Here is a 25,109-nt window from a genome sequence, read left to right on the forward strand (position 1 = left end):
GCTTTCTAGAATGACAGCCACTAGCCACGTGTGGCTATGTACTTTTAAATTTAAATTAACTGAAATAAAAGGTAAGTTTTACTCAATTCCTCAGTCACGTTAGCGACTTTTCAAGTGCTCAGTAGCCACACGTGGCTTGTGGCTGCATATGGCACAGATGTAGCACGGTTTTATCATCGCTGAAAGTTCTGTTGAATGTGTGCCGGAGGCTTTGGGAAGTCACAAGAAGATACCATGTGACCTCCACAGGTCCTCCGAGAGTGCTATGTTTCTGACTCCTCTGCTATCACTGTTCTTTCTAGCCCCCCAAGCAGGCCAAGATGGGGGACCAGGTTAGGAGAGGCCTGCAGCAGTTAGCAGACAGGATGCGGCCACCAGACACTCCACAGCTGTGTGTGTGGGGGGGAGGGGCACATTTCCAGGAGGGGCCTATGGTCAGGGACAGAGCACCATGGCATGCAGGCCTCTCTGGCTGGAGCAGGAGCCCAAGAAGCTCTGGAACCCCACACACGCTGATCTTCAGGTATCCAACAGTAAGGGTGGCGGCCACCTCAGAGGGCAGACTGCCCCACCCCGGTTGTCTGGCACCAAGAACCCTGAGATTGGATGATGACAGGAGGGGCACTGGACAAACGAGGATTCCCTATAATGACAGAATCTGAATTTTCCCTCAGCCAGGTTGAGGGGGTAATGTAGGGGCAGGGTGAGCTTAAAGCGGATCTAATATAATTTAGAGATTTAGAGAATAAAGGAGTGTTCTATTTTTGATACCTTAGCACTGTAGACTGATATGCATACCCACAAAACAGATCCGTTGGATGAGCAGAGAAATTATAGGGGAGATGAGGGATGATGGAAAAACTGCACAGGATGGATAGATCTGCTCTGAAAATCCTCATCATCATTTCCAGAGGTGACATGAGTGTCGTGGCTGTTGAGGCTCAGCAGCAGTACACAAGAAGCCATCTGCACCCACTGTCCAGAGGCACCCCTCCAGGGACCAGCCTACGTGCTCCATGAGGAGACCCCTCTGTGGTTGCTCTTTGCCCTCCCAGCACCAACCTCTGCTTAATACTCTCAAAAATTAAATGTTTTCATTTATTTTAAAATCAGAAGAAAACCCAAAATATAATGAAAATGACTAAGTAATAATAAATCCAGTTTGGAGAACATTCATCTTTATACCAAGACAGTCATAATACAGTCTTACATGAGGGAAGGGCCACGAAGGCTAAGGCACCTGTAAAGGTCACTATGCAGCCCTGAGCTCTCGCTCCTTATACCAGAAGCATAAAAGGCCGCTCCACACAAAGGGAAGAGACATCCCCTCCCAGTTGACCTACAGATTGAATTTCAGCAGTGATTTCTCGTACCTCCCTCTGCATTGTGCAGGTAAACCCACTGCAGAATAGTCACATCTCCAGGCATCTCACATTTCCAGCCTCCCAAAACCCTGTGGCCATCTGTCTGCTCTGCCCTCCTTAGCGCTGCCTTTCTTTCTCCAAGTTGTCTTGTGATTCCAAGGAGGCTGCTGGAGGTCCAGCCATCACCTTTGCATTCCACACAGGAGGACAGAGGGAGGTAGAGGACAAAAGGTTAAGCCTCTTAGATGTCAGGCTCCTTCAGGGAGCTTTCCCCAAATCCCCACTACACATTGCAGCCTATGTGTTTCATCGGCCACTCCACCTGCCTGTCTGAATTTTCCGCCTGCAATGGCGTAAATGCGGCATGTAATGTAAAGGAGCTGGAGGAGGACGATGGAGGGATGCCATGAGGCTCTGAGATGGTGCAAAGCAAAGAACACACAGAAGGGGACTTAGTCCAGGGTGGAATTACAGCAAACACCCCCTGCTGAAAAAACCCACCCTGTCCTCATGCATCCTCATGGCCCTGGTTGTGTCACCAGATGATGGGGTCATGTGGAAAGGAGGGTGTGACAGGTCCACCTTCTCCGGCCTTTGATGGGGCTGAATGCTGTGAATAAACTCCACGTCCTTGGAGCTGAAACTTTTCTACCTCGGCCATCCTGCTCTTTGCTGGACCACTGCCGAACCTCTGAAGGCCAGTCTGGATGAAGCCCAGTCTGTAGCCTCAGGGCTGGAAGGGCGCGGTCCTGACTCAGGAGCTGACTCTGGAAAAGCCGGCTGCAAGGGAGGGCGTGAGTCATGAACCCAGACATAGCTGGGATTCCTGGTCTGTGCTCCGGGGTGGGGTGCGGGGGAAGAACGCTAAGCTTGGACTGCTCTCCTTCTAGGCAGGAGGTGCTACAGGATGTGAGGGCTCCCGCCTCCCTGCACCCGTCCCCTGGGGCGCTGAGAGCGGCCTGACAGTATTGGGCTCACGTCTATTTCACCAGAAAGATATAAATAGGAAAGACCCGGTCTGCTGGTTCACCTCCTCGTCCCTGGGCCAAAGAACCAGACTGTCGGGTTCAAAACGAAGTTCCTCTCCTTACTAGCGCTGCGATCTAGCCATCTCCCCTAACCTCCCTGTGCCCCAGCTTCCTTGTCCGGATGATGGGGGGCGATGACGATAATCTGTCACACAGTTCTGTGAGGACTCCAGAAGATCATATTTTCAGAGCATCCAGAAGAGTGCCTGGCACCAAGCAGGCACTCAGTAAACAAAGCAGTGTTTGAATTATCATTATTTTATTGGGTAAATGTGAAGTATTTGCTAACGCATGAATGAAAGGAAATCTTATTTGACTATTAATACCAAAGTCAAACAAATGGCTTCTCTCCTTTTGAATGCCGTTTTCCAAGTTGTTCAGGGCTCTTGAAGCCACAGTCTCCTCCTGAGAGTTCTGATGAGAGCAATGTGGTTATTTCACAAAGTAGATCCTGATCCCAGCCGAGCTAAGCGACTTGTCCTGGTTCCAGTCATGGGACTGAGAATGCTGTAAAACATCAATCTAGCTGTCTTCAGGAGCACTCTGTTGTGGAGACTGCTTGTTGCCTATCCTACATCCATTCTCCTCTACTTCCTGTGTTGTCAGCAACTGCTATGTTGTCAGGGGCAGCAATGTGCCTAATTAAAAAGCTGCATTCCCCAGGCTGCTTTACAGATACGGTGGCCAATAAAAGATATAGGCAGAAAGGGTAGGTTGCGGGTTCTAGGAAAGCTCTTTAAAGGAGCCTGACACCTAGGCTGCTTAGACTTCTGTCCCCTACTTTCCTCTTTCTTCTTGTGTGGAATGCACAGGTGATGGCTGGAGCTCCAGCAGCTCTATTAAAACCAGAAGACAACTTTAAGGAAGGAAGCCAATGCTAAGGAATGCAGAGAAGAGAGATGAATGAACTGGCTGCCCACTGACCTTTGCACTGACAGCCCGCTTCTAATCTTTTTCTGTCTGAGGGAAAGTAAGCCTGACACTTGCTGGGAGCACGGCTATTTTGTAAAACTTTCCTTTCTATCTACCTAAATTGATAGAAACCCATGCATCCTTCTCACACTATGTAAACGTCCAGGAATAACAGCTAAAATGACCCATTTATGCCATTGCTAAAAACTCCAGTATTTTAAGTATGATAAACTTTTGAAAGGACAGCACGGAGGGAAAGGCTAATGCTAAAAGTCTCTGGGGAGAAGCCCTCCCTTGCAGGATAATGGATCCTAAAAACAAAGGATGCACGGGAAAACCGCCATGGATAACATTTGCCATCACCGTTAGCTTTTTTGATTATACAAAATGCAAGGAAACCGGGTGTTTTTTGCTTTTCTTTAATCAGAGGAATCATCTGAGACCAAACAAGCCTCCCAACCACTCCTCCTTCCTGTGGACCCAACTTCCTTCTGATCCACTGCTGGCTTCCCCTCGCCTGAGCTCTGTGGTCTAACCAGAACCCTGTTGAAGTTGTGAGGAGCCCAAGTTCTGCCCTGAAGCACTGGGCCAAGCACACCACTGTCCTGCCTCAGCACTGCGAGCAGAGAGGGTCCTCTGGATTTTGGCACAGGTTGCAGTTGCAGAACAAAACCGCCCATAAAGTGGCACCATTTAGAACAGACAAACAATACAGCCATGCTGCACATGCAAAGCCTCGACTTTCAGAAAGGAGATGTATGAAGCACCTGATGCCTTATGTTGGCAGGGCAGTACCACAGAAGGCTGACCGTGTCAAGGGACACAACTGGCATTACTTCTGGATCCCTGTAGAATGAGTGTGAAGATTCAGCTCCTGAGGCACTGCGTGATCTTGGATATCTTCAGATTTGGCAAGGAAAGGACATGTTATGCTCACCCTGGTTTTAGTTTTAAGTGTACCTTACTTAATATTTTCAAAATGACTCAGCCCCATATACTGTGATGATTCGCAAACAACCAGAAATTGACAGTAGCTGACCTTAGACAGGAAGCGTGAGTACAGCATCCAGCTGCTTCCACCCTGGAAGCAGGTCCGCGGCCAGTGGTCCTGGATTCTCTGGCCTGCCATCCCATTCTGCCGGATTACAGAGAGCACCCTCCTGGTCCCCTGCTTTTCCTGACTCTCCTCTTCTGATGGAGGTGAAGGTCCCGCCCCCCTCTGCCAGGCACTCCTCAAAGCAGCTGCTCAGCCTGATATACCTGCCTAGGACTCCTGCACCTTGAAGAAGTTGAGTAATTGGCCATCCTTCCTATCTTCCAGGGTGGGTATGTGTGTGTGTTGGGGGCTGAGGGGTAAAGGAAATGCACAGAAATTTACTACCACGTGGTTGGGCTGAAGACAAGGGGAGCTGTCCCCACTGTGATGATGGGGACAATAGAAACCATGATGGCCACGATGACGGTGACATCTAGTACTCTGGGTTTTCCAGGAGAGAGCCATGAAACATTTCCCATTTACCTAATCAATAAATATCTTGCAAATGCAGAACACAACACAGATGGGATCTCACTTCAGGAACCCAGAGCCAATTCTTTATGGATGCCCACAGGGCCCAGGGCCCGGGTAGAGACGGAAAGGTGTCTGGGTCTATGTCTGAATCTGTAATCGTGTACTTAACAGCTATCAAGTCTCACTATAACCGGTGTGCTAATCATCACGGATCTTTACAAGGACCCAAGAGGCCAGTACTATTATTAACTCCCTTTCACAGTGAGGAAGGTGGGACAACAAGAAGCTATGTAACTTGCCCAACATGAGGGCAAGCTCTCCGTATGGCAATAGATGGTGGGGACCATGCTAACCTCTTGGCAAGAGGGATAAAAGCCCAGGTAGGGGTCCTGATGAACGGTGTGGAGTGGGAGATGGGGCCAGCAGCAATAGGCCAGTCTCGAAGCTCAGGGGGCCATGACAACAGGCCACCAGGCCATTTCCAAATATCATCAAACTGTCAGCATTTTCTTTTTTGCTGCAGGTGTCCTTTTAAAATATCTGCTCCATTTCTCTTGTAGTTTGTTTCTCTTTTTAGTCTTTGCCCGCATCCTCATTAGAATCAGCATCTTTCTTAGTTGGAAAATATGACAAAGCAGCACATCATATTAATGAATGCTCTATTATTCAGACCTGCCCATGGCCTTATTTCTGGCCTTTTTAAATGACTCTCCTGATTATAAAAGTGATTCTGTCAGTTCGCCACAGGCTTATTTCTCTTGGGTAAGCGGTAAATTGACTTCCAGCATTCATACGACTGCCTGAATTCTACATCAAAGAATACAATCAAGGTCTCAAATAAAATCAACCACCTCAAAACTACTTCCGACGGCGCTTATCCAGGGGAATTGAAGACTCTGCCCGGTAACAAACACACATTGACTCCTGGTGTGTTCTCTGAAATGGGGACAAGAGAGAATGCTAGTGTGCATAAGCCACCACAACACTGCCTAAGGCATTTTGCCTTTTGGGGCTCTTCTCTCCAGGAAGATGGCATTTCTCTGAGCGCTTACAAAGATTACTCACCGAGAGAGAGACAGACTGGGCTGGGCTCCCACCTCGGAAACCCCTGTTGTCTGCCTTGCTGAGGTCCTGACTTGATCCGGAGACTGTCAGCCTTGGAACTGCCACTGATTACATTGAAATCACAAGATCTTGCTTGGGAAAGTGATGTCACTAATTCTGGGGCCGCAAGCCCACATGCCTTGAGAGTCCAGGTAAGAAGGGAAGCTGATAGAGCTAACGTCGATGGGGGCTCCTCTGTGTCCAGATGCTGTTGGAAGCCCTTGGCAGATGCTTACTCTCTAAGCCCTCCCAGTGGCCCTCTAAGGCAGGCAGTGTCATGGTCCGGAAGCCCAAGGCTAACAGAGCCTTGCAGTGTTAGGGTTCAATGGGGCCCGTGATCCAAAGAATATAGGACCCCATCATAGTGATCAGAATACAAAAAAAAAAAAAAAAAAAGAAAGAAAAGAAAAAGAAAAAGAACCCAAACACCAATCCTGGGCAGGCCAACAGAATTTGAGAGGGTTGGGGGTAGATTCAAATAGGATGCATTTGGCCTTAGAGCCACCAGCCTACAACTCCAGGTTTGTTTTTGTTTTTGTTTTTGTTATAATTTTTTTCTTGGCATTTTTCTCAGTTTATAAGAGTAAGGTTCAAGGGAGGATTTCTTCCTTGGAATCTGGCTCTCTGATTTTAATGTGACACCTTCCCACCCCCTACCCTTTCCCCGCTGCATGCTACATGCATAACGCCTGCTTTGAAGCTCAAGCTGTGACCCTTCCGGCTCCCACTTGATGCCCCCCGCAGGTGTCACATGGCGGGACACTAGATGTAGCTTTAACCCTGGGCTATCCCTACCCTTCATACACTCTGGATTTTTAATTTAACAAATCGTATGCTCAATCAGCTCTGTCAAGGCAGACCCTAAAAGTCAACTTCAGCCGAAGGGGAGGGTCCGGTGTAAGGACCCCTTAGCAAAGGGGCTTCACAAGGACACAGAAGAGCTGGGACTGAAGCTGGGAGCGGGAGGGGGGTGGTCACCAAACAAGGGAGGCACCCAAAGTTGATTTTCAACAAAGACCAAACAGTCAGATCCTCCTGGAGGGCCAGCCAGCCACCATGCTGTGCTTGGGGGCATATCGCTTATTCTCTTAGAGCTGCTCCAATTATAGAAATCTGGTGCTGACTCATTATTAACCCAGAAAGCCCACACACTCAAATGACTCTACTGAAAAAAGCTCCCTGTCATACCCTGCCTACTGATGTGCAGGTTTTTAAGCAAATTCAAAAAATGTTTATCACAAGGTATTTATGACATTTTAACCGTTCATTTACAGTAACTAGAATGACATTAAAAAAAAAAAAAGTTTCCTGTATTTTACTTGACTGTAAAGCTAAGCCTCTTCAGAATAGTAACAGGCTGAGAAACACATTATCAAGGTCATATCAGGCCTCAGGGACTCAACAACCCAACCCTCACCCTCCCCAACCCCAGCCCCTAGGCACCAGCCCCCAGACCCCTGCATATTTTCTTTCTGATTTTACTACGGTTTGGGACATTCACTCGCAAGCAAAAAGAAAAGACATAAAGTAAGTTCCCAGAATCATTCACATGCCAAAATTCTGCCTCTCTATTGTATTTCTTGCACTTAAAAACTGGGCAGCTCAGACCACGCGGCCAGAAACTTCTCGGGGGCTGTCTTCCCTCCACCTCTGAGAAGCGGAAGCTGGCCCAACCTCAGTCCCCCTGGGTGAGCACCGATTCACCCACCTCCATCTCTGAACTTCACTGGGGCTCCAGAGCGGAGTCTGGAACCGCTTAGCTTCCAACCGAGCATCACTGCCTCTTCCAGGACGACAGTGTAGCCCGAGTATGGACATTCTCCCAGCTAAGCCCTGAGACAGCAGGCTGAAATACAGTAGCGATGGGGCGGGGCAGACGCAGCAACTGCTCTAAAATTAGGGACCCTCAAAGTCTCGAATGCAGTGTCCCCTCCAAGATGCAACAGCTTTAACCCATCTAGACTCTGAGGCAGACGGCAGAAATGATGGCAAAAATGACAGAGACGTACTCACCAGGGACAAGCGGCTGACTCCACCTTCCCGCCGCCGGGGCCCCGAAGGTCTGAAGCAGACACCGACTCAGGCACAGCCCTTCTGGAATACCAGCCCGCGGCTCAGCAAGCACCAGCCATGCAGTCACTCTTTCCCTCCATTCCCAATGATGTCCACATGACTGAGACCAAAAAAAAAAAGAAAGTAAAAAAAAAAAAAAAAAAGAAAAAAGAAAAAAAGAAGGAAAAAGAAAGAATAAAAAAAAAAGAGTAAAAAAAAAAAGGCAGAAAAAAAAAGCGCGCACACCTCAGTCTTCGTTCTCATTGGAACGAGATGACTCATGCTGACTCACAGCCACCACTTCCTCTCCGACATTCTCTTCATACTTGTGAGCTGGGCTGGTCCCGTTCCCAGGGTCTCTGCAGCCCTTCCTGGAAGAACAGTCTTCTGACCCTGGCAAAGCGACCCAGATGCTGACCTCATGTGGAGCCCCCCAGGGTCGGGGCGGGGGCGGAGCGCCTACAGAGGGGAAATGCTTTATTTAGGAGATCTGAACCACAGAAAAATAAAATGCATGACTCTCATGTGCATTTGAATTTCAAATATACACTGACATTTTGTAATATGTTGCAACGCTCCTGCTCCTACGAAACTCTTGCTCTTTTCAAGGCATTTCAGAGAAGGCAGGAGAACGGGATATTGCCTTATTCTCTAAGGAGGTGGGGTCTACATTGCCCAGGCAAGACTTGTTTCAGTGCATGGTTTCTTCTGCATCTCTTCCTCTGACATAACCTATTCGTGGGCTCTAAAATCATGATCTCTTCAAAGTTGTTTATTAGGAGGGTGTGTGCTCTGCTTTGGGGATTAAGTGACTTACAAAATCTTTTCTCTCTGTCTTTTAGACTGCAAGATTTTGCCAGACTTGAATATTAAAATCCCAAGAAATGAAATGAAGGTGTAACAATCGAACTTTTAAAAATTGTCGGTGCATGTTAAGAGGCAAGAGCAGAGAGTAGTCTCTGCCACCCAGTTTTTCTTTGGAATGATCCCGGGGGTGGGGCAGTCTTCCACAGCTTCCTGCATTTTTCAATTATGAGAGACTATGGAGGAGAGCAGGATCCGCGTGATGCTCAGCTGCCTCTCGAGAAGCCCTTGATTGCATCAGGACAACCATGGTTTCTGGAAGGTCACACACACAAGGCCATGAGTGAACACTGGAGCTCTTAAAAACACATTTTGACTTAATGCCTACTGCTGGGTAGGCCACACTCTGATACCCCTAAAGGATACAGAGAAAATATGGAAATTACATTTTGCTGGATGACAGGAGACACAGGCAAGCCACATGTGCAATGTGCAGTGGGCCTCACTCCGGAGGGGTCAGAAGACTCAGTTTCCATTTACAGCGAAGTTCATCTTAGGGGAAAAAATACTTGTTCAGTATTCTATTAGGTTCTTTTAACAAGACAGTCGTGGCATTTTCTATCAGGACCAAGTGCTTTGACTTCCCTTGAAATCTGCAGTGTGCCAACTGGCCAAATACTCTCATTTCTTGCAGGGATTTCTTTCCCCCCAGGAGAGTGGAAAGCCTGTTGGTTTTCTGGAATTTAGGGATGGCTTTGTTGTGCAATTCATCGCTGTGTTTTTCTCTAGGGGAGAATGGGGCTTGGGGACACCAGCCTCATGAACAGCCTGAAAACAGGGCTTTAGCAAGGCTGTGTGTCATCCCCAAGGGACATCTTGTACCCGGTGGGGACCCAGCAGCCATGGGAAGTCTACACCGATGCCAAGAGTCCACAGGGGCGTAGGCTGTGATTTTTGTCCTATATATAGAAAGCCAGACCTTATTTTATTTATGAAGACTTGTATTAAGTCAACTCATTAGTCCCTGAGAGGGAACTAAAAAATAAATATTAATTTTTAAAAATCACCAGGAATAAATTAAAGAAATTTGAAATAATTGGGAAATGTAGGCTCCATGTGGTGGCCACACCCTCCCGCTGGAAGGACCCTGCCAGAGGCCTCATCACTTCAGCCGTGGGTTTTCCACAGTAACACTGTTACAGCGAGCCTTTTGGAATATTCTAGAGCAAGGCCTCAGACATGAACCTGGGTCTCCTCCTAAAGCAGCAATTTGGGCCGTCACCGTGGAAGGTCACTGGAACTGTATTTGGTGCTGCATTGAATGATCCTATGAATGCTGTCTTAATTCCTGATTGCACTTCCATCCAGAGCTCTTCTCATTTGAGCTGGGAAGTAGGGAGAGAATATTAGTGAGAAGGGGGAGGCCATTCCCAGCATATTCATAAATAAAACATTCATTAAGGTGTATCAGTAGCACTGTCTCCCATAATTGTTAATACGGAATGTTCTAGAGTGTATTCTCTATCAACTGGCTAATTTCTGCATACTCCATCAGAAAGGAAACAATGGTGACACTCTAAACATGGTGAAATGGAAACAATTTTTAAATGTCTACGTGTTCTTTTGCCAATGAAAATAGCATTGTAAAAATTTAGGTTTCATTGAATTAGTACAATAAACAAGTTTCACTCCAGAAGAGTGCACAATCTGAGGACAGTGCATTCTAGCATGTCATGGGATTCTCATAAATATTGATGACTTACATTGAAGAGTATTTGTTATATGTTAGTAATTCTCCTAAACATGCACAGGTATTCACAATCTCTGATCCTCAAAATCTGAGTAAGGTCATCCCCACTTTCTAGCAAGGAAACTGAGGCCCAGAGAGAGCCAGGAACCTGCCCAAGGTTGCAGGGCCCAGATGTGCACTCAGGCTGCCTGGTGTCAGAGCCCACATTCCTAACCCTCAGGCCATGTGGAATTCCCACAAAAGGCTTTTCAAATACTTTTTACACACACATCCTTTCACATCATGGTATAGTCTCCCAAATTCTGCAAATGTGTGTAAGGGAGATGTGTTTTCTAATTGTTTGAATGGTAAATCAAAATCTGAGCCTTGGAGTGACCTATCCCTTACAACATTAAGAGTTCCCACTGATGGAGAGAGTGAGTTAGAATTACCCACCAGCACATCCCAAGAAGTACATGCCACCAATGCCTGGACAGACAGCACTATTCTCGATCAGGGACATGAGTGCATCAGGGAATGTCCTTCATGATCCTTCCATTATTCGAGCAAACAGGTCTCCCCACTACCCTCTTGCTCAGGAGAGAATCCATTATTCCCTTCTTGCAAATCCAGCACCACCCTTCACTCTATCCTCACTTCTTTCCTAGGATTTTGTTCTTAATCAAATATAAGCCTCTTCTCTCCTTTCCTGTCTATGGGCCTCAACACAGGCTCCAGTCACTTCCATCTCCCACATATCTCCCCTGGCTTTGACCTCATGGAGTAGATCCATGATGCCCCCCGTTCATCTTATCCCTCCCCTGTTAGTCATAGTCTTGACACTTGGTTGACTCCATACCCAGGGCAGAGCTTTGATTAGACTAAGCAAAACAAGGGAATGTCATCCCTTGTCACCATGACTGATTCCAGGATGGGCTCTCACATCTATGCCAGCTACAGCCTGGCTACTTTTACTCACATTGATAGGGTAAGGGGTGCCCAATGGAGCAAAGCCCAGGACTATGGCCATTGTCTCAGGGATGACAGGGAAGAATGCCCAAAACTCAAGAATCTCAGTCTTACTCTGAAGTTTCTGAAGTTTAGGAAAGGGTATTATGAGGAAAGAAAAAAAATATGGAAAATTGGGTGAACTCAGACAACAATATATAGTTGTATAGGTTGTACACTGTGCAACCCCAGAGAGTAAATTTACATAGTCCATGATATGCACAATCCTATGTGGCGGGGCTCATTATAGTACCTACCAGGTGATACCTCCCCAAGACCATATAGGGATCCCACAGGCTGGGTGGTAAAGAGAACTGGGAGGAAAAAATAGAAGAGTCTGAATCCTGTTTCCCCACAGAGGAAGCATTTCCCACCCAGAGAAGCATTACTACTCATTCCAGGGCAGCCCAGGGATTCTGAGAGCAAAGGAGCACCTGTGATTAGAATGATGGGATGTAAGAGTTTAATTGGCAGTGCTGTTGTTTTTTTCCTTCCATGGTGGAAGTTGAACTTGATGGTGCATCTTAAGTTAGATGGAATATAGCCATGAGGGTGGATGAGTTCATCAGACGAATGAGTATAGAAAAAACAAGCAAGAACTGAGGCCTGGGGTGCCGTGGCTTTAGCAGATTAGGGGGTGAAATGAGCCAGCAGAAAGGGATGGTGAGGGAGGATAGGGGACCAGGGACCAGCCAGGTGGGAGGGAAGCAAGGAGAGTGTAGTGCCTGAGGAAACAAGTGAACACGAATGCTTTCAGAGGAGAAACACTCGTGGAAGCATGGCTGTGTGGCCACGGGGGTGGCGGCTGGAGAGCATCTTGCATTTGGTGAGGGAGGTCCATGTGGGGAGGAGCTGGTGAAGATCTGAAAAGAGACAAGAGAGAAAAGGGGAAGACGGGTGGAAGACAGTGAGGAGAGACATCACTTTCTGGAAATAGCTAGAACTGGAGAGGGAAATGAGGTCCAGAGAAATGTCCTTTGTTGTTGTTCTTAAGAGAAATAACAATTTACCGGGACACTTACTGATAGAAAACACTTACTACAAAGGGAGATCGTAATGACACAGGAGAGGACCAGAGGAAATTTGGTGGAATTGGGAAGAGGGACTGAACCTAGTGCTCAAGGGCAGGCCTTGGCCCTGGGGAGGGTTCCCCTTCCACAGCACCGGATACCAACCAGTCGAGGAGGGGCTACTACGGGCATGTTCCATACGCTCTGGTATTTTCATCATTTGCAGCAAAAGTGACATCAATTTTTTAAATGTAATGACAAGTAGTATCTGATTACAGTCTTTCAACTAAAAACCTGAAACAACTACAAATCCAACTAAAAGTCCCCTCTGATGAAGAGGTGGTGTTTTTCACTAAGGTAATGAGGATGGCTGAGAGGGATAGAAGAGGCAGGATTTGGAAAAAGAAGAAGATGCATGTGTTTGCAAGAGAGGAAGAAAAACACGAGAGAGCAGTGTCTACGGTGGCACAGGTTGGATGGTGGATGAAGCCTAGCTTCCTCAAGAGGAGGTTAGTGTGAAGAAAAAAAAAAAAAAAAGAGGAGGTTAGTGTGAAAATATCAATGAAATGGAGTGTACCTCGTCATGGGGGTGGACCCCACGGACTGACTTCCATGGGGATTAGCCTCTCTTTGCCCCGAGCTGGGGGAGGCCAGCTGTGCCGAGTGGGCTTCATTGAGGCTGCACTTGGAATGCAGAGGTACACTCTGCTTCAAAATACCCCCCAACACACACACACACACACACACACACACACACACACGCTCTTAAGATCCATCCAAATTGTGCATGCTTATATTTATTCCTTTATTTATTTATAAGTGTTATTCCATTGTATGGATATACCACAGGTTATTTATCCATTCACCTGTTGAGAGACATATTCGGCTATGACAAATAAAGTTTCTGTGCACATTTGCATACAAGTTTTTGCATGGATAGAAATTTTCATGTGTCCATAGTAAGTACCCAACAGTGGGATTGCTGGTTCATACGGTTAACTGTATGTATATCTTTATAAGAAACTGCCTGAATTGTCTCCCAGAGTAGCTGGACCATCCATTTTGCATTTCCACCAACGCATGCCTGAGAGACCAGTGCTTCTCACCCTTGTCCGCATAGCTATTGTCAGTATTTTTTAAGGAGGGAGGATGGGGCAAACGGAGAGCGAGAGAGAGAATCTTAAGCAGGCTCTGCCCTGAGTGAGCAGCCTGTCTCAGGGCTGGATTTCATGATCCTGAGATCCTGAACTGAGCCAAAATGAAGAGTCCAACGCTTAACTGACTGAGCTGACACTGCCAGACATTTTTTTGGGTGTGTAATGGGATCTCCTCAGGGCTTTAATCTGCATCTCTGTAATGACAAATGATGTTGTGCGTCTTTTCATGTGCTCATTTGCCAACTGTGTGTCTTTTTTGGTGATATGTCTGTCCAAATACTTGCCTCCTTTTTAATTGAATTGCTTATTTCCTTACTGTTGAGGTTATACCTTCCGTTATACATTTGGACGCAAGTTTTATTTGTTTTAAAGACTTATTTATTTTAGGGAGAGAAAATGTGTGAGCAGGGGAGGGGTAGAGGGAAGAGGGAGAGAGAGAGGGAGAAAGAGGAAGAGAAGCAGATTCCCCACTGAGTACGGAGCCTGATGCAGGGCTCAATCTCACAACCCTGAGATCATGACCTGAGCTGAAATCAAGAGTCAGATGCTTAGTGGACTGAGCCATACAGACGCCCCATGGATGTAATTTTTAAAATCAGGATATATGATTTGCAAATATTTTCTCCAGTCTGTGGTTTGTCTTTTCATCCTCTTCAATAGTATCTTTTACAGAGCAAAAGTCTTCATTTTAATGAAGTCCAGTTGATTAATTTCTTTCTTTTATGGATTATGCTTTTGGTCTCATATCTAAGAAAATTTTGCCTAATGCTAGGTCTAGATATTGAATATTTTTCTCTTGTTTTCCTCTAAAAGTTTTAGTGTTCTACATTAGATCTATGACCAATTTTAAGTTGTTTTTTTTTTTTTTTTACAAGGTACACAGTTTAGATCAAGTTTCCTGATCAAAGTTCTTCTTTTTTTTTGGCCCGATGTCCAATTATTCCAACACCCTTGGTTAAAACACTATCCTTCCTCCACTGAATTGCTTTTGAAAGTTTGTAGAGTATCAGTTGGCCTTCTTTGTGTGTCTCTGTATTTGGACTTTCTGTTCTGTTCTGTTGATCTATGTATCCACCCCTTCCCCAATACCACACAGTCTTGGCTACTGTAGCTATGTAGTAAGTCTTAAAGTCAGGTAGTGCAATTCCTCCACCTTTATTCTTCTTTCTCAAAATTTCTTTAGCCATTCTGGCTTCTTTCTATATAAATTTTTTTTCTATATAATTTTAGACTCAAGCCCTCTGTATCCACAAACTATCCCACTGTTGGGATTTTAAACGGAATTGCAAGAAACCCATATATCATCAATTTGGGAAGAATTAGCATCCTTTCTATGTTGAGTCTTCCAGTCTATGAACATGGTATGTTTCCCCCATTTGTTCAATTCTCCATGTATAGGTTTTATAGCTTGGTGTCTCCTCTATATGAGGTAGAAATTTTAGAGTCTAGTTTTGGTTTTTCCCAATAAGTTCTTTTATCATCTTCATAAGGCCCCAAATTAAAGAATCCTAGAGGTGTTATTTTACAGATAGCTACTGAGACTTGATGCCCTCACCCTATTAGTCTTAAGATTTGGATGCTGGTTGTGGGCTGAAGCACATAATTGCCCCTCACTCCTATCCTCCCCTCTTTAAGGGATTTATGACATGTCATTATGCTCAGTGAGCCAAATGTTATATCCTAATGCCTCCAGTTTACTAATCATCCTCCTTCCGGGCCATTCTTTTCTCTCCTCCCTTTTGCCTTTGCTCTGGGCTATTTGCCAAGATTCCTTGTCCAGATTTCCAGATTTCCCCTTCTATGTTTCATTAAAAGACTCCACATCCCTCTTGCCCTGTTGGTGGGAATGCAAACTGGTACAGTCATTCTGGAAAACAGTGTGGCAGTTCCTCAAAGAGTTAAAAATAGAGCTACCTTACGACCCAGCAATTGCACTACTGGGTATTTACCCCAAAGATATAGATGTAGTGAAATGCCGGGACACCTGCACCCCAATGTTTATAGCAGCAATGTCCACAATAGCCAAACTGTGGAAGGAGCCTCAATGTCCTTTGACAGATGAATAGATAAAGAAGAATATATATATATATATATATATATATATATATATATATATATATATATTACTCAGCCATTAGAAAGGACGAATACCCACCATTTGCTTCCACATGGATGGAACTGGAAGGTATTATGCTGAGTGAAGTAAGTCAATCAGAAGGACAATCATAATATTGTTTTACTCATATGGGAAATATAAGAAATAGTGAAAGGGATTATAAGGGAAAGGAGGGGAACTGAGTGGGAAAAATTAGAATGGGACTCCTAACTCTGGGAAATGAACAAAAGGTTGTGGAAGGGGAGGTGGGTGGGGGGATGGGGTAACTGGGTGGCGAGCACTAAGGAGGGCACTTGGTGGGATGAGCACTGGGTGTTATACTCTATGTTGGCAAATCAAATTTCAATTAAAAAAAAAAAAAGAAAAAAAAAAAAAAAAAAAAAGACTCCACATCCTAGCCCACAGGACCATTCTCCTGGGCTGACACAAGCAGTTGTCATAGTCATTCTGCAAGGCCCCATAGGCACTGCCAGCACCTTCATGCTCCCAGTCATGGAAATAGGAGCCCTGGGCTTTCCTGTCTGTCATCCCCTCCATCTTCCTTATGTCCACCTAACAGTGTGCTAATAGGCTTTCCAAATATAAATGAATACAACAAGCCCTGATTTGTAGTGTTTATTGACTTCTCTGATATAAACTCTCCCTCTAGTGCTAATTTCAAGCTACCAACATGATGTGACTGAAAGTTAGTTGGGAAGAAAGGCACAAATTAGCTCTTTCAAGCTGGGACAAGCCACCCTACCACTGCATCCATCCTTCAGCAAACATCCTGAATGTCCTTGTCCCTTGAATTTTTCATACAGTGACTAACTGGTCACCTATTCAGGATCCTCAAGAAGGTACTTAGTTCTGCATTTGAAAAGGGTTAGATTAGACCAATTGTTCTTAACTTTGGGTGCACAAAGACCACTTTGGGGGTCTGATAAAAGCCACACATGATTCTTAAGAACAATAAAATACACACAATGCAATGGTTTGCACACAAAGATCGTTTGTGCTAATTCTGGACTCCTCAGGTATTCAGGCATGTTGGGGTTGGAATTGGTGGACCAAATAATCTCAACAAAAGCATACTCCACTTTCAGCCTTATGGTTGGCAATGATTCACACCATGGCTTGAGGTGACATCTGACAAATTAGTAAATAATAGGTGCAAAAAGAATCCAGATTCTCAAGTTTGCATCTATTTCTCTTGTGAATTAAAATATGAAGGAACCTCAGAACTGAGGATATCATGGCTGATGGCATGGACCAACAACCTTGTGGGCATCAGCTTTCTAAGAAATAGCAGCCTACATGCAGTGCAGAGGGCTATTTCTGAATGCCAGCTAGAAACTCTGGCCATGGGGAACTGGAGCTCTGACTTCTGATCTATACTGCAGGGAGTATGGGCACCCAGGGCCTTTCCAAGGCAAAGTTCAGGCAGATGTATAGAGTAGTGGCTGTCTTCCTCAGACACAGACACTCATCTCTTGGAAACATCAACTCAAATAAATCATATTCTCATGTGTCTGATTCATTCACTTGGAACAAGATGCGCTTCTGCCAACACCACGACAGAGCCAGGAGCTGTATCATACAACTGCTCAAGGTCAGTCCTGGCACCTCATCTTTTACCCCTAAAAAGCACCATCTTAGACTTAAACTGACAATCTCAGTGCTGTTCCTGTCACTGCCAGGTGGTAAAAAAGAAAAAAAAAGGAAAAACTAAACACTTGATATGGTATTTCTAGAACTTTTTCTAATTAAAATCATTTGTGAGCATGGATTGCAATTTGGGCAACTCATTTTTGCAGAGTAATGATATTCTTATTACTGGTTATTTAGTCCAACATTAAGTACTTCTGGGAAGAGATCTTCTGGAAGGGATGTAATTAAGGTCACGTCCATTGACCATAAGATAAAGGTGGGCCTGTCCTTGTCAGGTAAGCTTTTTTATTTTTATTTTTAAAGACTTTATTTATTTGACAGAGAGAGAGAAAGAGAGCAGAAGCAGGGGGAGCAAAAGCAGCAGGTTCCCTGCTCAACATGGGGCTCAATCCTAGGACCCTGAGATCATGACCTGAGCCAAAGTCAGATGCTTAACCAACTGAGCTACCCAGGAGCCGTTAGGTAATCCCTTTAAAAGCAGAGATTTTTTTCTTGGCTGCAAGCAGAAGAAGTCAGAGACTCAAAGCACAAGAATGCCCAGGCTGAGGGCAGTCTTTCTGAGCTGAGATCCAGCAAAGAAACAGGGACCTCAGCTCTACAGCCACAAGGAACTGGACTCTGCCAACAACTCGGATGAACATTGAAGTGGATTTTCACTGAAAGGCTTCAGATAAGAGCTCAGCCCTGATGACACCATCATTTCAATGGGTGAGAGCCTGTGTGTAGAACCCAGAGAACTCAGACTTCTGACCAACAGAACTATGAACTAATAAAGGGGAGCCATTCAAGGCACTCACTTAGCATTAGAAAACTAATACACTCAGCCCATTTGCACATGAAGGCAAAAACAGTTCCAACTTCACAGAGCTACATGAGAATTAAAAGTTAATAAATGTTAAATGCTTACATAATCAGGATGATTTCTAAGTATCTGCTATTATTCATAAATGCCGTTGACTTGGTAAAATGCCAGGTATGTGTGGTTCATTATTTGAAAGTTTTCCTTTCAATACAATATTTGAGTCATGGGATATAATCAAAAGTCTAGAATTTTAGGGACACCTGGGTGGCTCAGAGATTGAGTGTCTGCCTTTGGCTCAGGGCGTGATCCTGGAGTCTGGGATCAAGTCCCACATGGGGATCCCCATAGGGAGCCTGCTTCTCCCTCTTCCTGTGTCTCTGCCTCTCTCTCTCTCTCTCTCTCTCTGTGTCTCTCATAAATAAAATCTTAAAAAAACCAAAAGTCTAGAATTTTAAATGAATGAATCAAATACTAAATATGCAGCATCTTATAAAACTCAGTGACTCTGAATGAGCTGCAGGATTACAAAACATTACTTAACAAAGAGACTATAAGAGAGAAGATAGCAGACTGCATGGAGCAAAATGCAAGAAGTTTGGAACTCAACCATCCAACAAACATTTAATGAATGCCTTCCAAATGCTAAGCCCTGAGGAAGGCCCTGGGCCTGACTGGGAAAGACACAGAAAAGGGCCCTATTCTCATGAAGCTTATGTTCTAATGCAAAGAGACAGAAAATAAGGGCACAAGAAAAATACAAGCTAGTGACATGAACTGTGAAAAAATTAGCATAGGAAAGAGAAAACTACTTGAGATGAGCAGGCCATCTAGATAGGTCACTCTGAAGAGATGTCATTGAATTGAAGAATTGTATGACAGCTAGGAGCCAGCCAGCAGCATTCTAGGATGAAGAATCAGCTAATGCCCAGGCCCCCTCAAACCAAAAGGAGTCTGAGGTGCCACAGGACACAAAAGAGGCCACCATGGCTGATGCTTGGTCAGCAACAGGAAGAGAAGATGGGCCAGGGAGGGGGCAGGAAAGGAGCTCAGATGTTATGCTAAGTGCAATGAGGAGGCACTGAGAGTTTTATTATTTTTTTATTTTTTAAAGATTTTATTTATTTATTTATTTATTTATTTATTTATTTATTTATTCATGAGAAACACAGAAGCAGAGACATAGGCAGAGGGAGAAGCAGGCTGCCTGTGGGGAACCTGATGTGGGACTCAATCCCAGGACTCCAGGATCACAGCCCAAGCTAAACACAGATGCTCAACCACTGAGCCACCTGGGTGCCCTGCACTGATGGTTTTAAACAGGAGAATGACATGGTCCAATTTGAATTTTCTAAGACTAGCTCTTACTGCTAAGTGTAAATCACTCATGTAGGACGAGGTGGAAACTGAAGTCCAGTGTGTCCCTTTGGGTCTGGTCTGATGATGACAGCAGGGATGGAGAGGTGGGGACCTACTAGAAAAAGGTTTGAGAAGTAATGCTGATGAATGGTTTGGGCTTGGGGGTAGTGAGAGAGAGAGACACATTAATCAAGCATAACCCTGAGATTTTTAGTTTGACCAACTGTGTGGTGCAAAAGGAGGCAGTCTAGGGGAGGGTAAAATCGTGGGTTCTGTTTTGGTCACCTTCATTTGGATGTGCGTATCAGGCAGCCATGTGGAGATGTCGAGTAGGCCTGGAATTCTGGGAAAATGTCAACATTGGAGGCAGATTTGAGAGTTAATGTTCTAGAGATGGAGTTAAAGATATGCTCTGGCTGAGACATAGAGAGGGAGAGAGATCATATAAACACAGGAAGGGATCTGAGCATCCTTGGCCAGTGAGGTTGGAGGAAAACCAAGAGAATTGGTGCTCAAATGGAGAAAGCATTATAGCCTGGTGTTAGATGAGTGCTTGTAAAGAGTGCGTCATCCATGAGTAACTGTTCAACTTCCCATGATATTATTTAGTCCTGGCAAACCCGTTAATAATGTTCTGAGTTATTGTCTGCATCAGCTGTTTCTGGTTTGGTGAAGACAGACTATATTGAAATGTTAACAAGAAAAACATAAAGCAAAATTATTAGGAGTCAAGGCTATCAAATTTCCCATTCTTGGCTAATAAGAAGAACTTATGAATGGCTTCTCTCCATTGTAAACAATGGAGGATGATAGTCTTCATCATTTTGCATGGTTTGGTGTAACTGGGAAGTTTCTTAGGCTTGATAACTGGAAAAACAAAAACCAAACAAAACTCTTAATGTCCAAATAATTCTTTGGTCTGCTGAAAACTTCCAAGAGATCGGGGGAGCCTATTCTGCTGCTATACGTCTTGATTTGGAGCCCAGTGATTTTTTTTTTTTTTTTTTTTTTTAGCAGTAGTATTAGCTTCTCAATTTTCACTTCATGGACACATATGCCTCAAGCAATCTGAGTTTTCCCTTTGAAAAAGCTCATAATCGAAAATTTGAACTGTATTTTTTTAAATAATAAATTTATTTTTTATTGGTGTTCAATTTGCCAACAAACAGAATAACACCCAGTGCTCATCCCGTCAAGTGCCTCCCTCAGTGCCCGCCACCCAGTCACCCCCACCTCCCGCCCTCCTCCCCTTCCACCACCCCTAGTTCGTTTCCCAGAGTTAGGAGTCTCTCATGTTCTGTCTCCCTTTCTGATATTTCCCACCCATTTCTTCTCCCTTCCCCTCTATTCCCTTTCACTATTATTTATATTCCCCAAATGAATGAGACCATATAATGTTTGTCCTTCTCCGATTGATAGTCAATTGGAAAATTTGAACTGTATTGAAAAAATATGAGCACACTTCCTAATGGCCACAGATGGGTCATTAATGTTGTTAATCAAACATGAACTTAAGAAAGTTCATTTAATTTAGAATGGCTCTTTATGGAAACTTCCAAGTTAAATATCATATGTAATAGGGATCGACCCCAGTGAAGGCTTGGGAGAACTGACATGGAAAGCATTTTGGCCTGAGGCTCCCTCACCCCAACCTTACCCAGAGGCACTGCCCACCCACACTGCAGGAGCAATGGTATGGCAGGGTCTGCCCATGTCTTCCTGTCTCCAGCTTGCCATGCACCACTCCCTTCTCTGAACTGCTTCTTTCACTTTTGTGATGAGACAAAGCCACAGATCTGATTAACCCACTCTTCAGCTTCCACATATACACAGCTTCTTGGGGTCTGTGTAGGGTGCAAAGGTTTGTGTCTCGGTCCAACAGACCCAGATTGGAACCTACCTCCCAACTAAGTGGTATTGAGAAAGTGACCATTCTGGGCTTCTGTTCCCTCATTTGTAAACTGAGAATAACTGTGGTCATAGGAGAGTCTTGTCACACCATGTTGGTGTGGATTCAATAATGATGCAGGTGGAGTACTTAGCAGAGGGCTGGTTGGGCCTTTAGTAAGCCCTCAGCAAGTGGCAGCACTCTGGAGTAGATATGCTGTCACTTTACCTAACAGCCCCCTTTCCTGGTGGACCCTCCCCTTCCCCTTTCATGTGGTACTGGTAGTTCTATCATTCTAGCGTGCCTCACCACCTGTCACACAGTTGGGCAAGTACATCAACTAGGATTTGGTCTGGGTGCATGTTTCTGAAAAAAGTAACAATGGCTTAAGTTGGGACTTTGTTTCTGTCTCAGGTAAAAGGAGTCTGGCACAGGGACCACAGGCTGAAGTGGCAGCCCCAAAGTTCACTAGGCATGGGGGCACCTATCTTTCTGATTAACCATGGAGAATGGCTTTCAACCTCCACGTGACTTCTGGGTCCAAGATGGCTGCTGGAACTCCAGCTAGCAAGTCCACATTCCCCAGATGAACAGTAGGAAGAAGTGATGGAAGATGGGGAAAGTGCATAACACCACTCCCAGCCCCACCACTATGAATTCTCACTGAAAATCCTACGTAAGAATTCCACATGTAGAACTAAGTCACACGGACCTCTCCTAGCTACAATCTAGTCTCAGAAATGTAGTCTTTCCACTGGACACTTTGTCACCTGAAATACAATGTGTTTTTGAATTAAGCAAGAAAGGGAAAAGGGATCTCAGTTGGCAACTAGCAGTGTCTGCCACAGTATGGGTCCAGGATGAGCCATCAATGCCCTCCCATAGCATCTGATCTATGACATAAGGAAAGAATGGGTCCATGTTCCCAATGGAGAGGCATAATCCTACATATATGGAAGATGTTATTGGCACACAGAGGAACTGAGCCAGGGAAGGGACAGGGTGTGCACAGGAGTGAGGCGGCCAACTGCTCCCTGTTTTGCTTTCATATTTTAGTATAATCCTTTACCCCTCCCACAAGACTGAAAGGTCTTGATGGAAAAATCCTGCCATACCCACATGCACACTCCTACAGGTGACCAAAATGTTTGTCACTGGATGACTGAATGAACAGCAGTGTACTGAAAAAAAGGAAGAAGAAAGAAAGAAAGAAAGAAAGAAAGAAAGAAAGAAAGAAAGAAAGAAAGAAAGAAAGGAAGGAAGGAAGGAAGGAAGGAAGGAAGGAAGGAAGGAAGGAAGGAAGGAAGGAAGGAAAGAAGGAAGGAAGGAAGAAAGGAAGGAGAGAGAGAATACTATTGTCTACAACAAACATATGAATATTTTAAAATATGACGATTTTTAAAAAATTGATCAAGGCACTCACAGTTTCCAACAGGATGATTTCACAATTCCATGTTAGAAATCGCAACAAGGAACTTGCCAAGTTCAAGCAAGATGGTCATCCTTGAGCTGTCTCCCTGGACACTGGAGTTTCTAGACAGATCTGCAAAACAGTAAAGGAAAACACCATTGAAGACTGTGTATCTTTCTGCTCATTTTGTGCTTGAAAAATGATTGTAAAATACTTTCATTTTACCTAGGAGGCTTCTTAACCTGCCCCAAGGAGGGTAGTCTTCTTCTGATGTAGTTCATGTAATGTTAATTTTTGTTTTTATATTGTTTTTGCTTTGTTTTCATTTCATAGGTGATTTCATCCACTGATTACTCAACTAACAACAGCTCCCACCAGCTTCTGTTTAACATTTATCTGGTTAATGGTGAAAGAATACATATTAATCAAGATAGCATCTGCTGGTCAGTGTAACCGGGGTTTCTTTTATCAGATGTTCTTTTTTTTTTTTTTTAAGATTTTATTTATTTATTTGAGAGAAAGAGAGAGAGAGAGAACAAGCAGGATGAGTGGCAGCAAGAGAGGGAGAAGCAGACTGCTGAGCTGGGAGCCTGACAGGATGGATTCCAGGATCATGACCTGAGCCGAAGGCAGATGCTTAACCAACTGAGCCACCCAGGTGCCTGCCACTCTTATATCAGATGTTCTTAAAACTGCAGGGAAAGTATTAAGATCTTGAAATCATGTATGTCTTCTATATAAAAAGTTCATACAGTCTTTATTATAAAAGTTATAAACACTGGGGATAATCTAGACAATACAGAGGAGTAGAGACCATTCATCCCACTTCCTAAAGCCAAGCACTATTAATGTTTTGAAGCATTTCCTTCTGCTCATTCCTGTTCTCTCCCTTAATCTTCTAGTCTGTTTACATAGATGTATTCACACTGTATACATAAGTGTGCACTGCTTTATTTCACTTAATATTACAATGTGAGTATTTTCCTCATTATTAAAACTCCCTAGAGCCTAGAGTGGGGACCATTTTCAGGCTAAAGCTTCCATGGTCCTCAGTGGGATTGTCCCACCACATCTTCAGTACACAAAGGCAAGTTCACTCCAAAGTTGTGGGTCTGCTCCTCATCCACTGAACAGAAACCAGAACTAAGACAGTCACGGAAGGCAGGACATGCCCAGACTTGTTCAGCTGCCCACTTGCAGGGCCAGTTTTGTTTGCCTGCTAAGCAGCCTTACCAATCCAGAGGTTCTTCCCTGCAGAAACACACACCAGCTTTGAACTAGGGATGTGTCCCGAGCCGCAGCAGGGAAAAATCTAGACACAAGAAGAAAATAGTAAACTATGCTAGCAATTGCAAGATGAGATAGTGGGACTGCTCTTTTTAATTTCCAGAAGAAAGAGTTGTCTCAACTCACACTCACCTCACAGCAAAGGTACTCAGCATTTGCACCCATGTCTGGAATGCACAGCAAGTGGGCTTGAGACTGCAGTGAGCTCTGGATTTGGATGAGGGGAGACAGCAGCTATAGCAAGCTGAGCAGTCTCTGGCATTGACCCCAGAGTGGATCCCCTGCCAGGCTCCCTGGGGTCTGATTTGGCTTTTGTGAAGCAAAACATCTTTTTTCCAAAAACACAGCAACATGAGAACAGGTTCTGCCTATTTGATAACTTCTGTATCTCCAGCACCTAGCACGTGCCTGACACATACTGTACCATATGATACAGTTTACCGAATAGTGACTTTTTACAAACTCCCTTAAATGTTGACAATTACAACTCAATTTGAGTTCACAAGCATTTTTTTGGGAAGGAGCCAATGACTCCAAAGATACATACGTGCTTAGCACTCTTACTGGGTATGGGTCAGCCTTCTCAGCTCACTGTCCCTTCATTGACCTTTTCCCCATGGGGAAGTGAGCTTGGCTTCAGCAAAAGAAGAGCAGATGGATGGGGAGGTGGACCCCACGTTGAGAACCAGTGGTATAGGTGATCATTGATAAACTTCTCTATTTCAAAATATTGCTTCAGCATCCCTGCCCTCCAATCTCTTCTTCCCTGTTTCTTATCCCTTTACCTCCCTCTAGTTCCCAGGACTGGGAGCTCAGGTTGGTTGTATTAGTGCTATACGCAAGTCATGTTAAGAGTTAAATGTATCTTCAGTGGGCAGACCTATGGGCAATTTATATCTGTTTATTTCTGGAAAAATACAA

At 44.7% G+C, this 25,109-nt stretch overlaps 1 long non-coding RNA gene across 2 annotated transcripts in view; it reads right to left on the reverse strand.

The window, feature by feature from the left end:
• Nucleotides 1-25,109, reverse strand: part of LOC102156183 — a 106,531-nt gene that overhangs the window by 55,736 nt on the left and 25,686 nt on the right. The window contains exons 1-4 of one of the 2 annotated variants that reach the window (XR_005372407.1): nt 23,127-23,141; nt 22,914-23,033; nt 8,217-8,429; nt 7,932-8,091 (exon numbers count right to left, since the gene is read on the reverse strand). This is a non-coding gene — a long non-coding RNA (uncharacterized LOC102156183). Of the gene's footprint in view, nt 1-7,931; nt 8,092-8,216; nt 8,430-22,913; nt 23,034-23,126; nt 23,142-25,109 lie in introns of those variants that run through there. The other variant, XR_005372406.1, reaches the window with a different exon arrangement.

This window comes from Canis lupus, chromosome 17, assembly GCF_011100685.1.
Source record: "Canis lupus familiaris isolate Mischka breed German Shepherd chromosome 17, alternate assembly UU_Cfam_GSD_1.0, whole genome shotgun sequence".
NCBI classification, from domain to species: Eukaryota; Metazoa; Chordata; class Mammalia; order Carnivora; family Canidae; genus Canis; species Canis lupus.